General features: G+C 42.6%; 1 pseudogene; it reads left to right on the top strand.

Moving 5' to 3' along the window:
* LOC103730933 overlaps window positions 1-3,879 on the top strand; it is a 9,856-nt pseudogene extending 5,977 nt beyond the window's left edge.
* Window positions 3,880-6,439: the final 2,560 nt, after the last annotated feature.

The raw sequence follows: 6,439 nt of genomic DNA, 5'->3' as shown, positions 1-6,439 counted from the left end.
GTTTCCCCTATCTGCACCCCTCTTATACACCTACACCTGTTTTCATGTACTCTTCCCTATGTGTTAAGGCCTACTGAGCCAAGTTTGTGTCCCCAAATGTCCTTCAGTGTGAGCCTGTCCACTGGAGCCTGGATAATCACCTGGGTGTCACAGCCTCGGGGAAAACCAACACTCCGTCTCCTAGTCTCCTAGTCGTTGTAAGTTGTAAACAACTTCTCAGCCAAAGTTAGGGCTTCTTACCTATTTCCCTACTTCTTTGCTGGAATGTTTTTCAGCTTGAGATTTCTTGTGTCTTGTGCATGCTGTTACTATTGCTGTAAGTTCAAATGAGTAACTTCCCAGCTGTCTGGAAAACTCTGTTCTTTGTGGCCATTCACCCACCTCTGGCTCTTACAATCTTTCCATCCCCTCCTCCACAATGGTCCTTGGGTGGCAGAGGTTTGATATAGGTGTGCTATTCAGGGATAAGTCCCCTGTAGTCTCTTATTCTCTGGACTTTGCGTTGTAGCATTCCAGGTCAATCACCATCTTTTGCATGAGGAAGCTTCACTGGTGAGAGTTAGAAAATGTGATGTTATTCCTCCTTCCCCTGTTCCACTGGGTTCCCTGGCCTCCACAATGGTCCTTGGGTGGCAGAGGTTTGATATAGGTGTGCTATTCAGGGATAAGTCCCCTGTAGTCTCTTATTCTCTGGACTTTGCGTTGTAGCATTCCAGGTCAATCACCATCTTTTGCATGAGGAAGCTTCACTGGTGCGAGTTAGAAAATGTGATGTTATTCCCCCTTCCCCTGTTCCACTGGGTTCCCTGAGCTTAGGTGTAGAGGTTACACTGTGGACTTGTCACTTAGGGCTGGGCACCTCATACACACTTATTCTTTGTGTTTGACCAGGTGTGGAACTTTGTAAAATCCTCATCTGTTGCAAAAAGAAGCTTCTTTATTGAGTGGTAAAAGGCACACATACCGGTAAATATAACAATACATATTTAGAATATACTAAGCAATTACATTGGTCTAGGGATGTGACAAGAGTAGATTTCTCTAGGATCTGTTATCACTTCAGGCATGTTTATTTGGCTATGTTTACAGTACTACACATGAGTTCCCACCCACTGAGAAGGTTTTGTGTCCAATTAGACAGGTGTTGATTACCCCCAGGTAAAAGTGCCACTAAACACCAGTAAACAGTATTTGCTGGACTGGTCATTGTTGTGGTTCATAGACTTTACAGTTGGATGCTATCACTGATTGATGTTCTCCATTGGCATTCAAAGATTCTCAAGTGCTTCTCCCCAGCAGTATAAAAAGGAGTAACATTTGTAATTGGAGAAGACTTTGATCAACCAAGCTGCAGAGAGAGGTAATTCTTGAAGCATTGAGGTTTCTCTAGCTGTGCAGAGAGATAGATGCTTGCAGCTTTCGTGAGTTTTCGGGTAGGCTTTTCAGTGATGCCATTGCTTTTTCAAAAAAACCCTTTCTTAAAGAAATATTTATTTATTTAAATTTTATGTATATGAGAGTTAGGCCTGAATGTAAGTGCACCCGTGTGGTGCAGTTCCAAACAGAGGTCAGAAGAGGACATTGGATCCTGTGGAACTGGAGTTATGGATGGTTGTTAACCACCATGTGGGTACTGGAATTTGAATCCAGATCTTCCATAAGAACAGCTAGTGCTCTTAACTGCTAAGGAATCTCTCTAGCTCCATATTTATCTTTTTAAGAAAAAGTCCTATCAAATCCAATTTGTGCTTCCTGAATGCTCTTGAGTTTGGGACTATCCCTTGGAGTCTGGTCAACATACCCGGCATCATATCAGTAAGGAAAACTGATTCTTATCCTCCCAGCATGTATCAGTGGTCAATCGATCCTCAGCTAGGACTGGGGCTTCTTGCTCATCTCCCTGTTCATGCTGGGTCCCTGGCTGGCTTGGGTTTGCACAGGTCTTCAGAATACTGTCCTAAGTGTTGTGGGTTCATATATACAACTACCTTGTGTCCAGACACACAGCTTCCCTATATTTATCTACCGCCTCTGGCTACTACAATCTTTCCAACTCCTCATCTGCAAAGATCCCTGAGCCTTGGGAAGAGAGGGTAGAGGTGTCCCACTTAGGGCTGAGCACCCTGCAATATCTTATTCCGTTTAGGTTGATCACCTGCTTTTGTGTAATTTCCTCTCTTTGTAAGTAACCCACCACCCATACTCATGTTACTAAACAATGGAAACTCACTGATTTACCAGGTTGGATATTAGTTCAGTTCTTACTTTGGTCTGTAGTGGGTCCCCTTTCTGAGGTGAATAGACTTGTGCTGTATGTCCTCAGGAAATGTTTCTCACACAATTGTAGGTGGGTATTTGAAAGTAGTTAGCATTGCTAGAACAGAAACTCCTGGCATGTGAGGAAGGCACTGACTGTATCTACAGTTTTGAAGGAGTGACCTCTACTGTGTTGCATACTGTGATTGATGACCTCCACATCCATGTTCATATAAGCAGTAGTAATTGGGCAGTGTATCAAAAATAAAATAAAAAGTACATGAAGTCAGGAAGGAGAGGTGTTGGGAATGTTCTGGGGGGCGTAGGGGAGTGGGGATGGATACAGTACAGATGCATTATATGTATGTAGGAAATTTTCAATGAGTAAATACAAATACTATTAATTCTAGCTAATAAGTGTTGGTTTCAGTTCAAATAAACACTAATATTATTTTCATTACTCTTATGTAACTACTTTAATTTTATGATTACTTCTTTTGGATCTCTTAGCAGAAGGCCTGTAATTCATATATTATCTTCCGAAGTCAGGTTGTGTGTGTGTGTGTGTGGGGTTGGCTGACAGGGGTTCTCCCGCCCTGCAGCCCTGCCACAGGACTGTCATTTTTTCTGGAGCTTTATTTCAATAGGAGTAACAGCTATTTGGAAAGATTAGTGAGCAGCCTGAAGGCCGCAGTGCTCGGCCAGGGAACTACCTCAATCTAAGGGGACTCAAAGCCGCATCTGCAGAGTACGGACTACGGCAACTTCCTGTCCAACGAAGAGTCAGTGCCAGTCACCCACCGACAGGCTCAAGGAGAAGATGACAGAGCTCTGCCACGTGAGGAACAAAGCCTATGAGTCACTTGCCTAGAGTTCATAACGTACAGCTACATGGCTGACAACACGAACATCACAGGCACAGTGCTCCAGCGCTCAGTTGCTGAACTTGTGTCCAAATGCCACCCACTAGGCAGTTTTGAGCAGATGGAGGCTGCGAACGTCGCAAACACCTGCCGAGTTCTACGATGCCATTCTGCTGGATGCACCCCTGGAGGCTTTTTTCCAGGACCGCATCTCAGAGCAGGACTTTGATGAGATGAACACTGAAATCATTCACAACACTCTCTACAAGGCCTGTCTGGAGTTCTGCAAGTTCTGAACTCTATCGGGAGGTACCACTGCTCAGGGCTGATGCCATGTGCTCTCTCTTGGAGTTTGAAGCAGATCACTGCGCTTGCATCATCACTAACAACTCTTTCAGCACAGTGCTGTCCAAGGAGGATCATGCCAAGCTCTTCCCACACTGCCATTCTACCCTGAGGGCTTGGCTCGGTTGGCCTGGGCTGAGGACTCTGGCTGATAACGACCCTGAGTATCAGCTGCTCTTCGAGGTACAAGTAGCACCTGGAAGACAAGACCCTGTTGGACAAGACCCCGGCAGACCCGTTCTTTGAACGTGAGGTGAAGCTGAACAAGTTGGCCTTCCTGAACCAGTTCCACTGTGGTGTCTTCTACACCTTCCTGAAACTCAAAGAGCAGGACTGTTGTAACATCCTGTGAACTGCTGAGCATATAACCCTGTGCCATCCCTCCAAGATTAACCACTACATCCCCATCTTCTGAGCCAAGGCTCCCTAGTGCACTCTGTGTGTCTTTGCATGTTGTGTTAAAGCCCATCACTCACCTGTCTGCTCTTTGAGTTAGTGCAGCACGTTGCTCTAAGGGTTGCCTAGCCTCCTGATCCCCTCTGGGGCTGATCTTAGGCCTAAAAGGGGTTGAGTTCCTCTCTAGTGACCAAGAATGCACTAAGACTCCCTCTAGAGCAATGAGGCACCCCCCAGCCCTATGTTTAGAACCACTAACATGTCTGAGAAACTTGTCATTTTCATGTCCTCCTTAACCTGAGAACCCCTGGGGGAAATGTGAGCCTCTTCTGCCCTCTGTGGGTCATGCCAGAGCTATGGCTCATGTGAAGGATAGAGTGTACGTCCTGTTGGGGAAAAGGGGAAATAGCTTTGTAGCCCTTTCGATCTCCACTGCCTCCATAAGACAATAAACTTTCCCTCATTAAAAAAAAAATCCTATGTGTATGTGTATTTTATTTCTTCAGTAGTCTTTAAGAAACTGCTGAACAGTACTGATAAAAGTAGGCTCTTTCTGTTGATTTGACAGAAAACCTTAAAGATATTATTAACAGTAGTATTTTTTCTTTGTGTCCGTGTACTTTTGAAACATTGAAATAATTTTGTTTTATTCCTAATTTCTGTCTCCTCTGAATCTGATCTGATGGATGTTTGTATATTTCATTAATATCTGCAAAAAATTCAAATCTTGTTTTTATTTTTCAGGTATATTGATTTTTCTTCTTGAATTATCCTATTTTTCTAACTTTAAAAATATTTACTTATTTATTTGACGTGTGTTTGTGTGTATGAGCATGCATGTGCATGGCATGTATGTGGGGAGTAGAAGACAGCCTGCAGGAGTCAGATGCAGGTCATCTGACTTAGGGGCAGTCATCCTTTTCTAAGGAGCAATCTCACTGGTCTCTATTTTTCTAACCTTTTAAGTTCTATACTAAATTAATTTGTTTGGAAGCCTTTGTTATTTTTAAGTTTGAATCTTCCATATATGAGTTTCACATAGATTCAATTCATTGCTCTTATGAAGGAATAAAGATTCTCCACATGAATTTTATTCGGGCTTATAAGAGTCCTTGATTTCTTCTCCATCCCAGCATCTTCTAGCTTGACCTAGATGTTTTAGTCACCTGAGCTAATCTCTATCTAATTTATACATGAATCAAATCACCGCACAGTACCTCATAAATATATAGGACTGTTATTTGTCAATCAAAAAATATTGTTACAATACTTATTAGACAGCTTAGCAAAAATCTCTACAACTCATGGCATGTGCTCATCATCACTCTCCTGTCACTCCAGTCTGTCTTCAGCGAAAATCTTATCAAATGAGAATAGCCAGAAGCTGAAGCTCCTTATCCTCGATGCTTCTTCCCAGGACTTTTGTATTCAGTATCCCCCACATCCTCCATAGTCAAAATCCAGATTGGGGAATCCCAGTGCTGGGGAAGCAGAGACAAATGGGACCTCGGGGCTTGCTAGCCATATCAGCAAGCTCCAGATTCAGTGAGAGAGGCTGTGTCAGAAAATAAGATGGGGACAGGGAAATGGCTTACTGGGTGAAGGTGTTTTCCTCCAAGCCCAGTGACCCGTGTTCAGTCTCTGTCAATCATATGATAGAAGGAAAGAGCCAGCTCCTGCAAGCTGTCCACTAACCTCCACACATACACAAACCATGGAACACATGCACACATAATAAATAATAGATAATAAATGTAAAGTTACTAAGAATCCCACTTATTCTAATTGGTAAACAAGTTGAGTCCAATCTCTTCCCAAAATGCCAAGGCCCATTGCAGTGGTGTGTTACCTGGAATCAAGGCTCCCCTGTGCAAAGTCGACTGGATGACCTTTAACGAGCATGACAAGTAATTTCATTCCTTAACATTGCTGTGCTAGATTTTTATATGGTAAAGTAATTCAGAGTTTCTGGTATACCTGTACTGCCACAACTCAGTATTTATTCTTTGGAACTTAATCATGGATTCAGAGCTTAGATAAATCAGGCAACAAAATTTTACCAAACAAAAATACATGAAACACTTAAAAAAACTCAGTGTAACACAAATTTACCAGACTCACCACATTTTGTAAGTGTTTTCATGGTGGATTTCAAACACTGTTATATTTATCATTTCCACACGGCAATTAAATATCTGTAGGCATCAATGTTATAAAGGTTGAGGATACGATTATTTTCAGAGACAGTAACTTCCAGGAAGTTCTGAAGCACTCATTTATTTTGAAGAATTAGATAGGTTGCCTATTAATTTCAGTTCATCTCAAAGTACAGTGTTCACACAACCCTCACCTTCCTACTCCCCTTTGATTATGGGATGATTGCATGTACTTATTCGTAGTGGTGGAAAGATAAAGTGTCATTTTTGCTGTCACATAGACCAGGGACAATGCCAATTATCTCCAAGTTCTTCCAGGTCTTCACAACAGCACCTCTTGTAGTATAGTCTTTTAATGAATGCTTGTATTTGAAGCAAAGTCCAGGAAAAGAGTTACAGTGAAACTTCATCATTCCTGAACCG

Source organism: Nannospalax galili, unplaced genomic scaffold (genome assembly GCF_000622305.1).
Source record: "Nannospalax galili isolate Female #2095 unplaced genomic scaffold, S.galili_v1.0 scaffold554, whole genome shotgun sequence".
Lineage (NCBI taxonomy): Eukaryota > Metazoa > Chordata > Mammalia > Rodentia > Spalacidae > Nannospalax > Nannospalax galili.
Note: the sequence above shows the minus strand (reverse complement) of the source record. Positions and strands in the feature narration are given on the sequence as shown.